Source organism: Macrobrachium rosenbergii, chromosome 52, assembly GCF_040412425.1.
Source record: "Macrobrachium rosenbergii isolate ZJJX-2024 chromosome 52, ASM4041242v1, whole genome shotgun sequence".
Classification (NCBI taxonomy): Eukaryota; Metazoa; Arthropoda; class Malacostraca; order Decapoda; family Palaemonidae; genus Macrobrachium; species Macrobrachium rosenbergii.
Genome location: NC_089792.1, coordinates 36,691,474 through 36,710,092, shown reverse-complemented (window position 1 = coordinate 36,710,092; position 18,619 = coordinate 36,691,474). Strand labels below are relative to the sequence as shown.

The window sequence follows — 18,619 nt, the reverse complement described above, 5'->3', positions numbered from 1 at the left end:
GGTTAGTGGATTTAAACTTTTTAAAATTTATTTAAACTTTGCCTTGTGGTTTTGTAATTTCAACTAGTCATGTTTTTAGAATTGTAAAACTTAGTTGTCTCTATTTTGGAATTTTGAAAGTTTTTTAAACTGTGACAATTTTTAAAGCTCTTGACTAATTGTTTCGGCTGTTAAGTTTTGCGTGTGAGTTAAGTTTTGCGTGTGAGTTAAGTTTTGCGTGTGAGTTAAGTTTTGCGTGTGAGTTAAGTTTTGCGTGTGAGTTAAGTTTTGCGTGTGAGTTAAGTTTTGCGTGTGAGTTAAGTTTTGCGTGTGAGTTAAGTTTTGCGTGTGAGTTAAGTTTTTGCGTGTGAGTTAAGTTTTGTGTGTGAGTTAAGTTTTGCGTGTGAGTTAAGTTTTGCGTGTGAGTTAAGTTTTGCGTGTGAGTTAAGTTTTGCGTGTGAGTTAAGTTTTGCGTGTGAGTTAAGTTTTGCGTGTGAGTTAAGTTTTGCGTGTGAGTTAAGTTTTGCGTGTGAGTTAAGTTTTGCGTGTGAGTTAGGTTTTTCTTTGTCCACTTCCCAAGTCCACCTTTGCCGGGGGTGGCGGTGCACCTGCCAGGCAAAGGTGGACTTTTACTGTTTTGCATGGTGACTTGGTCACCATGCACAACAAAGGTTCATAAACAAGCATGGTGACTTTGTCACAATGCACAGTAAATTTCAAACTAACCAACATAACAGGTTAGAACTTCATGGTTGATAGTTTTGTGTAGCTAGTGTAGCTAGGACTTGGGAAGTTAGATATGTAACTTGAAAAATAGGATAGGCTAGAATAGGGTAGAGATTGTGCTAATTTTATATAGATGCAGGGGTTAAGATAAAGGTAAACGCTCAAGTCTATATCTTAAGGATGCTGGGAATAGACGGGGGTAAAAAACGCGATAGTCAGACCTAGGGAGACAATTTGACAGTGTAAGGTATTAGTAGCAGAGGGTATTACATTACTTGAGGCCTTTGTTTGGTCATGAGATATAAGTTTGAATGTATTAGTGCAGCTGAGAATAGGGTAGGGTAACTTGTTTACTTTTATAACTTAGAATTTCATTCCCACCAGTAAATAGGAACTAAACAGGTATAGAATTTCATTCCCACTAGTAAATAGGAACTAAACAGGTAAACAGGTAATAGGTGGATCATAAGTTTTTTTAAGAGACCTAGGTCTTGGGATGTTATTTTTTTGACACTGATGTCGTGGACTTGTCAGGTATTCTAATAGGTTGGTTGATAGTGGAAATTGTAATTCAAATTTGGGCATTCTTGTTAATGTTACGTCAATGCGCTCAACACCTCCACCCTCCCCCCCTCTTACTCTTCAAGCAAAGCTTTCATGTTAGGAAATCGACAGTACAGATTGCATTGCATATTTTCATTGACCCCTAGCTTCATCAAAGTTTCCTCCAGCGCTGAAGCTTGCTTCGGAAACCCCTTTCTTATTCGGAATTCCCCAACTTCATTTTTTGCCCCATTGGGTTGTGCAGTAGCAATCCCTTAAGACTAGATACTAAAGGACGAAAGTTGCCAGATAATGTTTGGATTGCATGGCACTTTTCATAGTTATGTAGCACTAAAGTTAGATGCGGTTGTTACAGTGTAAGATTGGTGCCCTATTAAATTTGTCTTAGTAAGTTAAGTATACCTTAATTTAACCAGACCACTGAGCTGATTAACAGCTCTCCTAGGGCTGGCCCGAAGGATTGATTTATTTTACGTAGCTAATAACCAATTGGTTCCGTAGCAACAGGACCTACAGCTTGTGTGGAATCCGAACCACATTATACAGAGAAATGAATTTCTATCACCGAAATAAATTCCTAATTCTTCACTGGCCGGTCGCGAGATTCGAACTCGCGGCCAGCAGTGCTAGCTGAGAACGGAACCCACTAACCCAACGAAGAATATATCTTAAAGAATGGCACTCGATACTGTTATCTTTTTGGGAGTTTGTTCCTTCAATGGTAGTAATATATGGGATTGTTAATGTGAAAGTTGATGGCAGTTTTGAAGTAACAATACTAATACTGTACATGGGCTTGTTAATGGGAAAGTTTACTCATACGATATAGTATTATAAAAAAAACCTTCGAATAGCTGCTGGGACTAACTGAACAAGCTATTTTCATTTAAAGGTAGGTTATGTCATGGAAACTTAATATATTCTAAAACCAAACAAACTATTCTTATGCACAGGCCCTTGGTGTAGCTGCAGCAGACCATAACATCGACACTAATACTAATGGAAAGCAACGCTTTTCGTTAAGACTGAATATCCCGTGACGGTTCGAAGCTCACTAAATTCGGTTACCCTGACAATTGGAACTCAACTTGTAGACGCTGTGCATATCCTGTGAGGATTAGAAGTGGTCTAAATTCGATTACCGAGGCCACTACGGTAGAATTCCGCTTGTAGATGCTGTGCATATCCTGTGAGGATTCGAAGCACTCTAAATTCGGTTAACCAGACAACTAAAACTTGTAGATGCTGTGCTCTACCTACTATTCATTTTTTTTAATAATCCGACTACTTTGGATATGTAATAGTATTTACGTGTATGAAGACCAGCATAATATAAATGTCTGTAAACCCTTGTCCATTTCTTTAACCCTAAAATGTCATGTGATGGGGTAGACTTTGTAATACCTCTTGAAAAACAATGTCCTATGAAATCAAAGGAATGGTAGTTACTGATTGGTTGGTTAACAAAAGTAAGATGGAGAAATTGATGAGAAATGAAGTAACTGAAATAATGGTTTTTAATTCTGAGGAGATTCTAGTTTATTAACCTCGAGTTTTGGTGATTACTTGCAATAGTCTATGCAAATTTAAACTATTCGGCAAAGTGTATTGTATTTTGACCCCACTGGTGACGGGAATAATCACTGTTTATTAATATCATTCCTTATGATCCGAAGATCGCATTCGGCTGAGAACACTTGTAAAGTGACTTGAGCGATGATAGTTCTAAGTGAAAATTCACTTTGACATGAGATACCGCCAAGAAAATATTTTAAAAGGATCTTAAGGGGTTGAATTGAGTCAAAATTGCCATGTAACGGTTATAATTAGTTGTAAAACAAGTTAAGCAGGCAGCAAATTCTCAAAAGTGATTGTAATTTGTCCCGAGAGCGGTTATTGCTTATGCCTATAAATTGTTGAAATTACTGTGACTGTCGATGGTTACTACAACACAGGCTTTAGCGTTGGATTTGTATGTATCGGGTAAGTGAGGCGATTGAAATAAAGGATTTTTGCATAATGCATTGTTTAATTAGTTGGTGGCCTTGTCTCTGGCTCTAAAGTTTTTAATGTTAAAATTGCTCAAAGGATTTCGTGATGGGGGTTGTGCTTCTGGTCCTTGGCAAAAGCCCATCTCTTGGTAACACTTAGTTTCAGAATTGCAAGTGAATTGGGTTCGCTTTAGAATTGAGAGCGCCAGGACAAAAACTTTAGAAAATCGGTCTTCCTTTTATCCTGGCTACGATCCGCAAACTCCCGATAGCTAAGGGTAGTCACGTAATTCTGGCTTCACGTCTGGTTTTCAATATTATGTCTATACAAAATGAAAAGCCAGAAAATATCGAGCACCCTTTTCGTCGGTTTGTTTCAAAGATATTTCCTTCCATGGCCTAGTAATGAATGATTAATGCTGATAACTTGTCAATTATTAACCAGCTAACTACTGAGTTATCCGCCAGCCGATTACAGAATTATCACCACGTGAAAACCTGTCCTAAAATACTTCTGCCTCTTTCATCACTGATTCGCCCATATGTTTGGTGCCAATTTGCAGGATTTTGATATTTTGGTTGCCCAAATGATATGACTAATCCCCAAATTCGCCCAGATGAAATGCGCCCGAATAAAGGTCACATTGTTATGGTGGACGGTAATAAAATCACAGGAATAAAGTCACAGAAAAAAAGTAAATTTTATGGCAAAGTTCAGATTTGTGGTAAAAATCAGTAGAACAAATATTACGCAAATTTTGTATATTTTTTTCTGTAAATGTTCTGATGTGTAAAACAAATGCAAAGAATTGAGTAAATTCATAGGATTACACCCAAGATAAATAAGAAGTAAGCAAAAATACTGCAATGATAAACTTAATTACCGCAAATGAAAGCTGATTCCTTGCGATGCACCAAAACCAATGATAATAAAATAGAAAACATTTATTTTTGTGGATGAAACCTTGTAAGTACATCTGGAATAAAGCCACATGTACTGAAAGTGTCAAAGTACATTGTCATGTGAATGTCTTAATTTTCATTATTTCAGGGATGTATGTACACAGCAAAAGTAAGCTACAGTTAGCCTACTTATTGTTCCATACTTAACCTAGACGGCAGAGAGGATTAGCGTATCCAGGTGGCCGAGTACGGACAGCAATTGTGGGCTTATAAGATCGCCCATTTTGTAAACAAGTTAACTTATTTTATGTATATAGGTGAATTTGCTCGCTCTAGATAAAACCCTTACTGCTGTCCGTTGCTGAATTCATAAACAGTGTGACGACAGATAGATCCGCATAACCCTTTAGGCCTTTAGGCTGAATATAGATTCGTGTGTACTCCCATGCTTCTAGGAATTTCACACCATTAGATATGTATAAATGTCTACTAGTCATTATTATAAAAATACAGATAGCTGTGTACACGAGAGGGAGAAAAAGTCAAGTATTTCAACTGGAATAGGTTTGGCTTTGTATTGAAACATGATTATATGGGAGTCACTTGTCAAGTGTTTGTCAATGCCCAAGATATACTTTGTTTTCTTTCCTTAGCTATGTAATTATTATTATTATTATTATTATTTTTTATTATTATTATTATTATTATTATTTAAAGAATGATTTGAAGTTCAAAATACATACACACACACATACATATAATGGAGTCAGCGTAAGACCTTCCCAGGGGCAAAACAATGTTTTGAAGTTCAAAATGCCCACATATATATAAATATATTATATTATATATATATTATATATATATATATATATATATATATATATTATATATAATATATATAATAGTTTATATAATATATATATATATATATATATATATATACATACTTATAGTATTTATATATAATATTTTATATATATATATATATATATATATATATAATATATATATATATATTTATATATATATATATATATATATATATATATATATATATATATATATATATATATATATATAATGAGTTCAGCGTAAGACCTTCCACGGGCAAAAAACAATGTTGAAAAATCGAGAAAAAGTCAGTCAGTCCCAAATGGGCTAATCCGGTTAAATATTTTCACATGTAATGCCATAATATATATTATACAATGATGTCAATATGTAAAAGTTGTGTATTGCCAGTTAATAACTAATTTTAAATATTTTCTTTTACTTTTTTATTGGTTATGACTTAAATTATGACTGACTTGATTGTTTTTGTTTGATTACCTGACATCTTTCCCGGACAAAATTGTGAATTTTTCCCTGTGACTTTATCACCGGTCACCACAAGTTAATGTAACTTTTCCCTGTGACTTTTTATCCTAGTTAAAATTACGACTTTTTCCTGTGACTTTTTCTCTAGCCAAAATTACGACTTTTCCTGTGACTTTTTCCTGTGACTTTATTAGTTGGACACCGTATAACCAAGTGAAGGGTAAACTGTTCAAACTTTAATTAAGTGAATACAGGACATAAAGTTCGTAGAAGTGAATTACAGAAGGACCTTTTAGTTTATAAACATATTACAAAGGTAAAGAAATGTGTTATATACAGTTTTTTTTGTGTGTGCGTATGATGGGAATGTGACTGAGGAGGGATTTGGGTTTGTTACTCGTTGGATGGGTCGTTATCGTACTTGGCTAGCACTCTGCTGGGCCCGCGTTCGGCTCTCCGGCCGTCAGTGAAGAATTAGAGGAATTTATTTCTGGTGATAGAAAATAATTTCTCGGTAAAATGTGGTTCGGATTCCACAATAAGCTGTAGGTCCGTTGCTAGGGTGTTGGTTCTTAGCCACATAAAATAAGTCTAATCCTTCGGGCCAGCCCTAGGAGATCTGTTAATCAGCTCAGTGGTCTGGTTAAACTAGGGTATACTTTTTGGGGTTGTTACTTATATTTACATTGCTTAGTTACTTAAGGGGTGGCTAATTATGTACATTATATTTACATAATATAATTACATTGGGTAACTACATTATTACATTAGTTTCACATTGTTTCTTGTTCTTATGGGTCTGATAAATTTAGTGATTTCTTCTGAAGTATTTGGTTGGTGATTATTATGGGAGTGACCTTGACCTTGCGTATACAAAGTAAAACGTCGCACAATGGTCTGGAAATAAATACTGCTGTGCTTTGTTATTGACTCACTACAATGAAAAGCTGGACATTTTTTAATCTACTGTAGCCTGCAATCCATTCCGCTCACATACCCACGAGAACGCTTACACACACAACCACACAGACACACACACATATACATATACATACAGTGGTTAATAATCTGTGTTGAACATATCGAAATGAACTACAATTATATGATAGCCATGTAGAGTGTAGAGGAACTGAAGACCACGAGGAAAATGACAGCAGGTGTCCAGGGAATAGTGACAGATTAGGAATGGGGAACTCTTTGTGGTCAAAACAACCATGATAATGCCACCGGCTGATTGCTTGTTAGAATGGGATCCGCTGGACGTTTAATTTACAGTTTGAAAAGGTGCTTTACACTTGCCCACTCACTCAACAGCTCCCTGGGCAGCATATGGAAAATTTATATATATATATTTATATGTTTTATATATAATATATGTTACAGTAAGGACTATATAGATTATTAAACATTTGCAATGTTTAGTGAGAATAACATCAATGTCACATTAAACACCTTTTTCTCTGGTCTAAACTCTCTCAGCTCTTCTCTCTAAATCTCTCAGATGGGATTATAAAGGTTGATTTTGTGGACATTCCCATTCTCAGTTGTTTATTCACTATTCATGGACATCAGCTGTCATTTTCCTCGTGTTCTTGAGTCCCTCTACACTCAATAATTATAGTTCATAACCAGGAAAAATATTTAGTTGCATGTTTACCAGAAAAATTATTTCAGCAAACAGATTATATATATTAAATATATATTATATATATATATATATATATATATATATATATATATATATATATATATATATATATATATATATATATATATATATATATATATATATATATATATATATTTATATACCAATGAATATAAAATTAGAGTCCCATAAAGACTATTCAAACATTTTTCTGCTATAGTCTATTTCAAGCACTTTTTTTGTTTCTGTTCACTAGTAGAATTGGATAGATGAAATTTACAGAGGGTATATATACAAAGCATATAGGTGTGGCATTAAGCCTCCGATGGTATGAGATGGTGACCGTACAAAAGAAAAGATGCTGGAATCTGCCATCATCAATCAAACCAACAATATGAACTTGTCAGGAGGACATTGGAAATCGGACAAACATCCGCTTTAATCCCCATTGTCCTGAAGAAGATGAGAATCTGAAACGCGACCTCCAGAATTTCTCAAACGGGAGTTAATGAGGCCAAAACCACTAGGGAATTGGTTATTCTCCTCCTTCTTAAGAAATTGGTCACCTTCATACCATAGAAACAGGCTTAATGCTGGACACCTATATGCTTTTGTTATCTGTTTGTAACATTTCATCTGTCCATATTCTGGTACCAGTGAACATTTCATGTTACAGCAAGCCCAACATCACTGAAACATACAGAAGTAATTTTGCATTTTGTGTTTTTTTCTTAAAATTAGGATGAATTGATATTCACCATATTACAGGAAAAGATGAACATTCATTTATACAGTATATATAGCCATATATAAAAATGATATAATTATATATGCATAGTTGGATATATATATATATATATATATATATATATATATATTTGCATGAATATATTTATTTATTTGTGTGTGTTTCACAGTGTGTATGTATCTTTAGACATAGAGAAAAAGGGAAATGGATTGCATGACGCAGTGGATTAGAAAAATTTTCAGCTTTTTATTTTGATGAGTCAATAATATATGTACTACTTAGTTATTGAAGAAGACATTTATATGACATTTCGTTGTATACTTTTGTTTCAGTTATATCTTTATACTTTTTAAAATAAATTAAATTTATTCTCTAGTCGGCAATGAATTAGAATAATTCGATGGAAAAAATAAATTAATAAAAATGAAGAGGAGTTTGCATGTATCTCGATCGTGTGAATGCCACTCGTTTTCGTCAACAATATGATCGGACGAAGGCGTTGTTTACCTTGTCCATAATAAGAGGTTATCATTTCAGGGAAATGGAGTTTTAATTTCATGATGGCAGTGATTTGCTGAGGTCTCCTTCTGAAGAGCAAATGTCAAAGGGATTCCAATATTTCAGATGGAGGCAAACTTTTAGAAAGCCATCTTAGAAAGAAATTTTTATAAATATATATTATATATATATATATATTATATATATATATATATACTTTATATATATACTGTATATATATACATATATATATACACACAAACATGTATTATATATATATATATATATATATATATATATATATATATATATGTATATATATATATATATATATGCTTTATATATATATATATATATATATATATATATATATATATATATATATATATATATATATATATATATACATATATGTGTGTGTGTGTGTGTGTGTATATTATTGAAGGAATAAAACACTGTTCCTGATATGGTCAAAGCGTCTCCTCTTGTATTACTTATGAAATTCTCTACTACGTTTTGAAGATGGACATTTTAATTTATAAATGGTCACACTTATGCAACATATTCAAATTTTTCTTTTTACATAAGAACTTTTTATGAAAAATATTTATTAACCTACACATTTTATAATAGCACTCAATCATAATTTACTTATGATTTATAAATATGATACGGTTTAGATGTTATCAATAAACATATTCAGTTATACATGACAAGTTTCAATTGTTCATTCATATAAATATTAGTCATTATACGGACCCTTCTAAAAAACCGATGAACAGAGAATTTAATATTAGAGAAACCAAAACACTGATGAATAAACATTATATACATGTATATGTGTGTGATCACCAATCCATATACCCAGCCTTTATGGAACTCCTGTTAACTTTGGCAGTAAATGTCAATATATATATATATATATATCGTTATATATATTATATATATATAAATATATATATATATATATATAAGGCAATTATATATATCCAGTATATATATATCATATATAGATCGTATTTATATATATATTATTCTACATATAAAATGTTTTTTTTGACTGGGGACAGAAACACTGGATTTTATCTTTATTTATATATTCAATCACGTTCCATATTTTGTGATTCAGTTATTATAAAATACATATATATATATATGTATATATATAAATAATATATATATATATATATATATTTATACAATTTTTATTTATATATATTATATAATAATGTGCAAACAAATCATTCATTTTATGAAGTATCCCGCTTTATTATATCTCCGTTGAAATGAGCAAATAGCCTGAAGGGAATTTATATAGTGATATATATTGGAATATCTTGGATATATATGCGACGTCAAACCTATTCAGCGACTCCGGTATGACGTAAACCATTGAGCCATTGATGGCTCAATGGTTTACGTCAACTGTGTATAGTCGCTGAATAGGCTTTCGTTGGGTTCGTGTCCCCACGATTCCAATTCATTTATCACTATATATAAATTCCCCTTAGGCGACAATATCTCCAACGGAGATATACCGAGGTATAAATATATTTATATATTCATCAGACATTTGTAAATGGGAAATGATTTGTGTAGCTATATAAATTCATAGTATATATATATATATATATATATATATATATATATATATATATATATATATATATATATATATATATATATATATATATATATATATATATATATTGTGACAAAGTGTCCAGTGTCTGTTCTTCAAATCAAACCTGGTATCTAAGTGCTTGATATTTGATTACCAAACTTACTATTTATTCGACAATTTATAGTTACCTCACAACAGCCAGACACCTGAAACCTCATCACACATACAAACGACTGATTTCTCTAAAGGCAACAGTGATCCCTTATAAAACTTATCAATCATCAAAGAAACAGATTCAAGTTCATTAAAACAGGTGTGAGGTAAAATCAAAGGGCATCACCCCAATAACATTATAAAAGTTCAAGTATTTCTATTTATTTCATTTTCCTGGTTCGAGCTCACTTCAATTACTTGAAGGAAAACATCTCACTTATCACTCTATCTCTAATTCAAATCAAAATTACTGGTGGGTCAACAAATGAAACTCTGAGATAGTAATTTTAAATATAAAAATTTATTTCTAAATTCAAAGATTATACATGATATTAACAGTCTCAGGGAAATTATTATTACTTGAAAACAAAACAAAATTGTATTAAATCTGAATTAATCATCAGTCAAAATTAGATCAGAAATTAATTTATTAATAAATAAAAAATTATTCAAGTAAAATTTAAAATTTAAATTGTTGAAAGTGACAACACAGAAATATTCTCTGTTAAACAAAATAAAGAATTCAAATATAAAAAATGTACAAAAGACACAGAAATCTAGCAAAAATTAAGGTAAAAAATAAAGCAAAAAGCAAAATAGGAAATACACGTATATGTATAAAAAAATTCTTCAAAAGATAAAGCATAAAACATATAACATGAAGAAATATTAAAAAGGAAAAAAATGTCTTTACATATAATCACTGTAAATATCATTTTAGTGCACTAAAACCAATAATTATGTTACAATACCTTAGTACCAAGTTTTTGTGTCTTTAATCAGGTGCCGTTACACACACACTTAATAAAACATACTGTTCAGATAACTCAGACACATTTACTACAAAATTAAACAGTTAAAGGTTACAAGTGACCATCATCTACCAAAATATCAATTACGTTACAACAGGACATTGTAGAAGTCCCGAGAGCGAGCGAGAGAGAGAGAGAGTATCGCTTCTCTCTTCCCAACACAGCTATAGGTCTCAGAATGAAGCCCCTTCATAAGGGCGTCTTAGACGGTTGGGCAGGGCATGGCCCTACGAGTGCATGAACGGCTTTTAGTGAGTAAAACTCTTTAAAAGCGATAATTAGAGAGAGAGTGGAATTACAGTGAACAATAATATTTATCATTACATAGTTTCAGAACAAGAGAATCTCTAGTTATTACAATAAGAATGAAAAATATCGTTTCATGAAAAATTCCTGAACGATGTTAGGCAACTTTCCCAATACCGTCCACAACATCTTGTACACTAATGGAGTTATACGAGAAGGTGTTATCTCAGCAGTTTTGAATACTGACTAAACAAATCGCGACTCTACAGTACAGCGAACAACGGCTCACTGTCTCTCTCCACCCACGCATACGTCCTCTCTCAGCCCATACAGCATTTAATCACTGCAACTTTACGTTAACTCTCTATGGCACGTGTGCATCTGAACATAAGATTATACAGCATACAACAATACACACATACACATGGGGAGATTACTGCATTATGAAAACCACAGCATAAGACTCCTCCCCCCAGAAGATTGGTTATCCCGGGGTTGAATCCAACGATTCACAACGGGATAAGTAATCAGCAACCATGTTGTTCTTACCTGAAATATGCTGTAGTTTAATATTATAGGGTTGCAAGCACAGAGACCACCGGGTGAGTCTCTGGTTGTGATTCTTGATCTGCTGTATAAACATGAGCAGATTGTGATCAGACAACACTAAAATTTCTTCATTCCTAGGTCTGTTCACATACACTTCAAACTTTTTCAATGCCGTGATTAAGGCTAGAGTTTCTTTTTCTGTTGTGGAATACACTTTCTGATGCTTTTTCAATTTCGAAGACATGAAACATACGGGATGCAAAAGTTCACTTTCATCTTCTTGAAGTAGTACAGCTCCAATTCCACAGTCAGAGGCACCAACTTGTATCACAAATTTCTTATTGAAGTCTGGAGCCCGAAGTCTTGTAGTTAAAATGGCTTTTACCTTCTCAAAGGATTCTTGACATTCTGTAGTCAAACAAACTTAGCTTTGGGACTAGTTAAGTCTGTTAAGGGGGCTACTACAGCTGAGAAATTCAGGCAGAAACGTCGATAGAATCCTGCCATGCCCAAAAATCTCTGTAGCTGTTTTCTAGTAGTAGGTGGGGTAGCCTTATGGATACCTTCTACATTAGCATTTACTGGAGCGAGAATGCCTTTCCCAACTTCAAACCCAAGATACTGCACAGTTGCCTTCCCGAACTCAATCTTTCTCTAGGTTGACTGTTAGTCCTGCTTCCTTAGTTTCTTGAAAACTTTCCTCAGGATCTTCAGATGTTTTTCCCATGTTGTTGAGTAAATGACTATGTCATCCAGATATACACCTACTCCTTCTATGGACCCTAGCAGTTGATCCATCACTCGTTGAAACATTGCAGGTGCATTCATCAGACCAAATGGCAGAACAGTATACTGATAAAGTCCAAAAGGAGTAATAAAAGCTGACAGCAACTTAGCATTCTCATCTAAGGTAATTTGATAGTATCCCTTCAACAAGTCTATCTTGGAGACAAACTTGGCTTTCCCAACATTATCAAGTAACTGATCTATAAGAGGCAAGGGATAATTGTCAGCCACACTGATGGAATTCAGTTTCCTATAATCAGTACACATCCTAAATGAGCCATCTGGTTTCTTCACTAACACACATGGAGAACTGTAGTGACTTGAACTGGGTTCTGCTAATCCATGCTGTAACAAATATTCGACTTCTTTCTTCAAAACATCTTGATGATAAGGTGATAGGTGATAAGCCCTCTGTTTGAATGGTCTGCCATCTTCTTGGATCTTGATCTCATGCTTGATCAGATCAGTACACCTAGGTACGTCTGCAAATAGTTCTTTGGTGCTTCAAATCACTTCACACAACTCACCACCTTGCTCAACACTCAGATGTTTCAGTTTATCCTCCAATTTTCCAAAATTGAAGAATTATTCATCTTGTTTCAGCTCCCAATTCATATCCATTGTCGTCTTCTGTAGTTGAAGTTGTCTGGGTTATTGACACAGTTTCCATTTTGGTTTCTGAGAAGTAAGGTTTTAAGAGGTTTACATGTATCTTCCTTTTTCGTCTTCGTCTTTCTGGTGTTTCAGTTACATAAGTTCTATCACTTAACCTCTCAATTATCTTGTAAGGACCTTGAAACTTGTTGGAAAGGGGAAATCTCGTGACAGGCAGAAACACTAACACTTGTTGACCAACACTAAAACTTCTTAGCTTAGTCTTCTTATCATCTCCTTTTCATTTTCTCTTGACTCAGTTTCAGATTTTCTAAAGAGAATTTTCTAATCTCTTCCAATCTTTTCCTCAAGTTCTTTACATACTCTCCTTGGACTTCCACTGGATTTTCTTCCCAATTTTCTGCAAGAATTTTCAATGGTCCTCCCACTTCTCTACCAAAAATCATCTCATTAGGTGAACAACCCATGCTTTCTTGATAAGCATTCTTAATTTCAAATAACATCAATTGTACACCAACATCCCAGTCTCTGCCTGACTCAGAACAATACTGAGTCAGCATACTTTTCAACGTCTGGTGAAACCTTTCCAAGGCTCCTTGAGTCTCTAGGTGATACACAGTGGATAACTGTTGTTTCACTACTAACAAGTTCATCACATCCTGAAACAGTTTGGAAGTAAAATTGGTTCCTCTATCACTTTCTACAATCTCTGGTATCCCAAACTTTGAGAAAAACTCCACTAGTTTCTCAGCAATTATCTTGGCAGATATGTTTCTAACAGGGATTGCCTCAGAATATCTTGTCACAGGACACATCAATGTTAGCAGATACTCATGACCCTTCTTCGTCTTCGGCAGTTGTCCAACCATATCTATAATCACCTTCCTAAAAGGTTTTCCTCTAACTTCTATAGGTTGCAGGGGGGCTTTCTGAATGGTTTCATTTGGCTTTCCAGCTATCTGGCAGGTATGACACTCCCGACAGAACTTGCTAACATCTTTGTGAAGTCCAGGCCAGAAAAAGTATTTCATTGTCTTCTCCACAGTCTTCCTGATTCCTGTATGTCCAGACTCATAAGCTACTGCTACCACTTGCTTCCTCAATGGACGTGGGATCAAAATTTGATGATATTCACCCCATTCAGCATCTCCTGGTATATCTGCAGGTCTGTGCTTCCTCATCAGCAAACCTTCCTTCAGATAATAACAGTTAGGAGTTTGTTGCATCTCTTCTTGATCAACAACTCTGAAAAACAACTCAGCTAAGGATACATCCTTCTTTTGCAGTTCCATTAGCTTCTCTCTGGTCACCTGACCAACTTCAAGGGTTGAGCTCTCAATATCTGCTAACTCAGCTACTGTAGTTTCACTGATATCTTCAGGAACATCTTGACTACTCAGTCTCTTCAGGGATGACAGCTTCTTCTTGGGAAACCTCTTCTTGGTCAGCATTAGGGGAAACATCATTTCCCTGGAACAACTCTTCTAAGCTCAAAGATCCTTCTTGAGTGGGTAAATCCTCAGCCTCTTCACTTACAGGCATATTCCTCTTCATACTCCTAGTAGTCACACAGCTAGGAAACAGGTGGGGGTTATTCTTCTCTAAATCTGCCATAGGACTAATCCTCAATGGTTTGTCTGTCACTATAGGACAAGGAACAAGTGGCACACTACCAACTTCATTCCCTAACAGAACATGTACACCTTCAACAGCCAGTGAGTCCTTTACGGCAAAATCAACATCTCCTGTCACTAATTCACATGACAGGTGTAAGCAGCATATAGGAGTTACCTCTTCTCCTCCTATACCCTTCAAAATAACAGAATCTCCTGTAAGATTCTCCTCCAACGGGGAGTGAGCACCATTGACTACCACACTATGGTTGCTCCCTGTATCACGTAACACCTTGACTGGTACCTGGACACTTCCTCCTGGAGTTGTCAGCGTACCCTCGTAGATATATGGCTTAAAAGCCTCCAAACTGCTCAGCCACTCACTGCTTGAAGTTACATTTCCACTGGCAGCTAAACACTTAGCTTGTTTAGTTTCAGTCTTCACTGAAGCTTGACTCCTCCCACATTGTTCTTTGTAGTATGTTTCACCTGGTCACTTCTTACTACTTGACCAACTGGTTTAGACTGCCAATGTGTCTGATGACACTCCCAACTGAAGTGTCCGGCTCTTCCACACTTGTAGCAGACAACACCAGGCTTCTGTAATTGCCTTGCAACATTATTATATCAGGATTTTACATTAGTTTCCTGAGGGATATTACCCTGCATTGACTTGGTATTACCACTTGTAGGATTCCCATTAAATCTGCTCCTGAAATTTCGATGAGACCTAAAACCTGTGCGTTGATTCTGGTACTTAACATTATAGTTCCTTCTGCTGCTAATGATATTATAATCTTCACTAAGTGTAGCAGCTTTGTCAAGTTTATTCACCTCTCTCTCTCTCAAATAGGCTCTTATGTGTTCAGGAATTCCCCTAAGGTATTGTTCAAGATCTTCAAATGTTTTAACTTTAGCAGCCTCCAACCATCGTTTAAAACATCTTCTCACTTTGTAGGCATAATCCAAGAAAGTTATCTGGTCATCCTTTCTCAAAGATCTGAATCTTTCATTATAATATTCAGGGGTCATCTGGTAAACTTGTAGCACATTGTGTTTAAGTACCTTGTACTCTTTACACTGATCAGCTGATAAGGCTAAATAGGCACTTCTTCCTTTACCAATAAGAACATTCTGTAACAAGACTGACCATTTATCCTCTGGCCATCCCATTCCTGCAGCCACTTTTTCTAAGTGATCAAAAAAACTCATCTGGAGCTTCTTCTGTAAACTTTGAATTAACTTCTGCACTCTTACTACATCAAATACAGGGTCTGAATCACCTTGAGTAAGATTAGATGGTGTTTAACTGAGCAATTCAGCTGTAGCTTTCAACCTTTCCATCTCTCTCATGTGTCTAGCTATTTCTCTTTCTTCTTTCTTCTTCTGCTCTTTTCCTTAATTCTTCAGCAGCTTTCTCTTCTTCTCTTTCTTTTCTTTCTCGTTTTTCTCTGTCTTCTCTTTCTCTTTCTGCCTGCATTTTCAGCTTAATCAAATTTCCTTCTGCTTCTAGACGTCTAAGCTCTGCTTCTGCATCATTTTTCTCTTTCTTTTGCCCATGTTTATCTATAAGTTCTGCCTCAGCTGCGTTCAACAACTCTTGTGCCTCTCCTAGCTCTTCATCTATTTTACCAATGCTTGGATTGCAGTGAATTTTATTTGTGCCTTTACCATGTTGGCAGACACCTGACCACCACATGCTACTGCTATCTCACTCCACTGTGCTTTAGTCAGAGTGATTTCAGATAACTCTTGGATGGAGGGATTTGTTAAAAATTCCTGAACGTCGAATAGAGCCATTTTTTCAATTAACAATTCAATATGACAACAATTCAGCACAATAAAATGCAAAAAACAATTATATGGTCACTCTCCTCATAAAATGAACAACTATATGGTCACTCTCCTAATAAAATACGTCCCTAACACCACCAGTATAAACCAGAGTGATATTTTTTATCTGTTTTCCCGGGGTCTTGGGCACCATTTATGTATGTGACGAAGTGTCCAGTGTCTGTTCTTCAAATCAAACCTGGTTTCTAAGTGCTTGATATTTGATTACCAAACTTACCATTTATTCGACAATTATAGTTACCTCACAACAGCCAGACACCTGAACCCTCATCACAAATACAAAACGACTGATTTCTCTAAAGGCAACAGTGATCCCTTATAAAACTTATCAATCATCAAAGACAACAAGTTCATTAAAATAGGTGTGAGGTAAAATCAAAGGGCATCACCCCAATAACATTATAAAAGTTCAAGTATTTCTATTTATTTCATTTCCCTGGTTCGAGCTCACTTCAATTACTTGAAGGAAAACATCTCACTTACCACTCTATCTCTAATTCAAATCAAAATTACTGGTGGGTCAACAAATGAAACTCTGATATAATAATTTTAAATACAAAAATTTATTTCTAAATTCAAAGATTATACATGACATTAACAGTCTCAGGGAAATTTATTATTACTTGAAAACAAAACAAAATTTGATTAAATCTGAATTAATCATCAGTCAAAATTAGATCAGAAATTAATTTATTAATTAATCAAAAATTATTCAAGTAAAATTTAAATTGTTTAACAAAACTTGTGGAAAAAATTTTAATTCCCAAGTGTTAAACAAAATAAGGCAAATAAATCAATCATATAAAAATGTGGATACAAAAGACACAGAAATATACTCTGCAAAAATTAAATATAAAAAAATGTAAAGCAAAAATTAAGGTAATAGCTAACACACCACATATATGCATAAAAGTTAAAGGTTAAAGTGACCAAAGTCACCAAAATATTAATTACGTTACAAAGGACATTAAAAAAGTGAGAGCGTAGTGAGAGAGAGAGAGAAATATTTTCTTCTTCTCAACATGGCAATTAGGTCCCAGAATGAAGCCCTTTGTAAGGGTGTCTTAGACTGTAGGGCACTGGGGGCATGGCCTACAATTGCATGAACAGCTTTTAGTCGAGATCTTTATTTTATAAAACTCTTTAAAAGCGATAATTAGAGAGAGAGTGGAATTACAGGTAACAATAATATTTATCATTACATAGTTTCAGAACAAGAGAATCTCTAGTTATTATAATAAGAATGAAAAATATCGTCTCATGGAAAATTCCTGAACAATGTTAGGCAACTTTCCCGATACCGTCCACAACATCTTGTACACTAATGGAGTTATACGAGAAGGTGTTATCTCAGCATATGTCCTCTCTCAACCCATACAGCATTTAATCACTGCAACTTTACGTTAACTCTCTATGGCATATGCGCATCTGAACATGATATTATACAGCATACAACAATACACACATACACAGGGGAGATTAACGTTATGAAACCACAGCATAAGAATATATATATATATATATATATATATATATATATATATAATATATATATATATATATATATATATATATATATATAATTACACACACACACACACACACACACACATATATATATATATATATATATATATATATATATATATATATATATATATATATATATATATATATATATATATATATATATATATATATATAATCATATTCACTATCAAAGTTGTACAGTGGTTTACGCATTTTGTGGGTGTAATGGAATCTTGCACAGGTTGTAAATGCACCTGGACCACAATATAATCCACCTGTACGATAATGTTGACATATATTGAAGAATACGTCAAATTTATGTTTGATGGTTCTCTCAGTAATTTTGTATTTGCCCACATTTTTGTTGTACATTGAACAACATTACTGTATATATTGGCCTTCA

General features: G+C 34.2%; 1 protein-coding gene and 1 long non-coding RNA gene across 2 annotated transcripts in view; one reads left to right on the top strand and one right to left on the bottom strand.

Moving 5' to 3' along the window:
- The window catches only part of LOC136833812 (uncharacterized), a 4,387-nt gene extending 1,771 nt beyond the window's left edge, over nucleotides 1-2,616 (top strand). The window contains exon 3 of the long non-coding RNA XR_010851594.1: nucleotides 2,223-2,616. This is a non-coding gene — a long non-coding RNA (uncharacterized lncRNA). The remainder of the gene's footprint in view (nucleotides 1-2,222) is intronic.
- The window catches only part of LOC136833811 (cytochrome P450 4c3-like), a 92,350-nt gene that overhangs the window by 58,443 nt on the left and 15,288 nt on the right, over nucleotides 1-18,619 (bottom strand). The window lies entirely within an intron of this gene.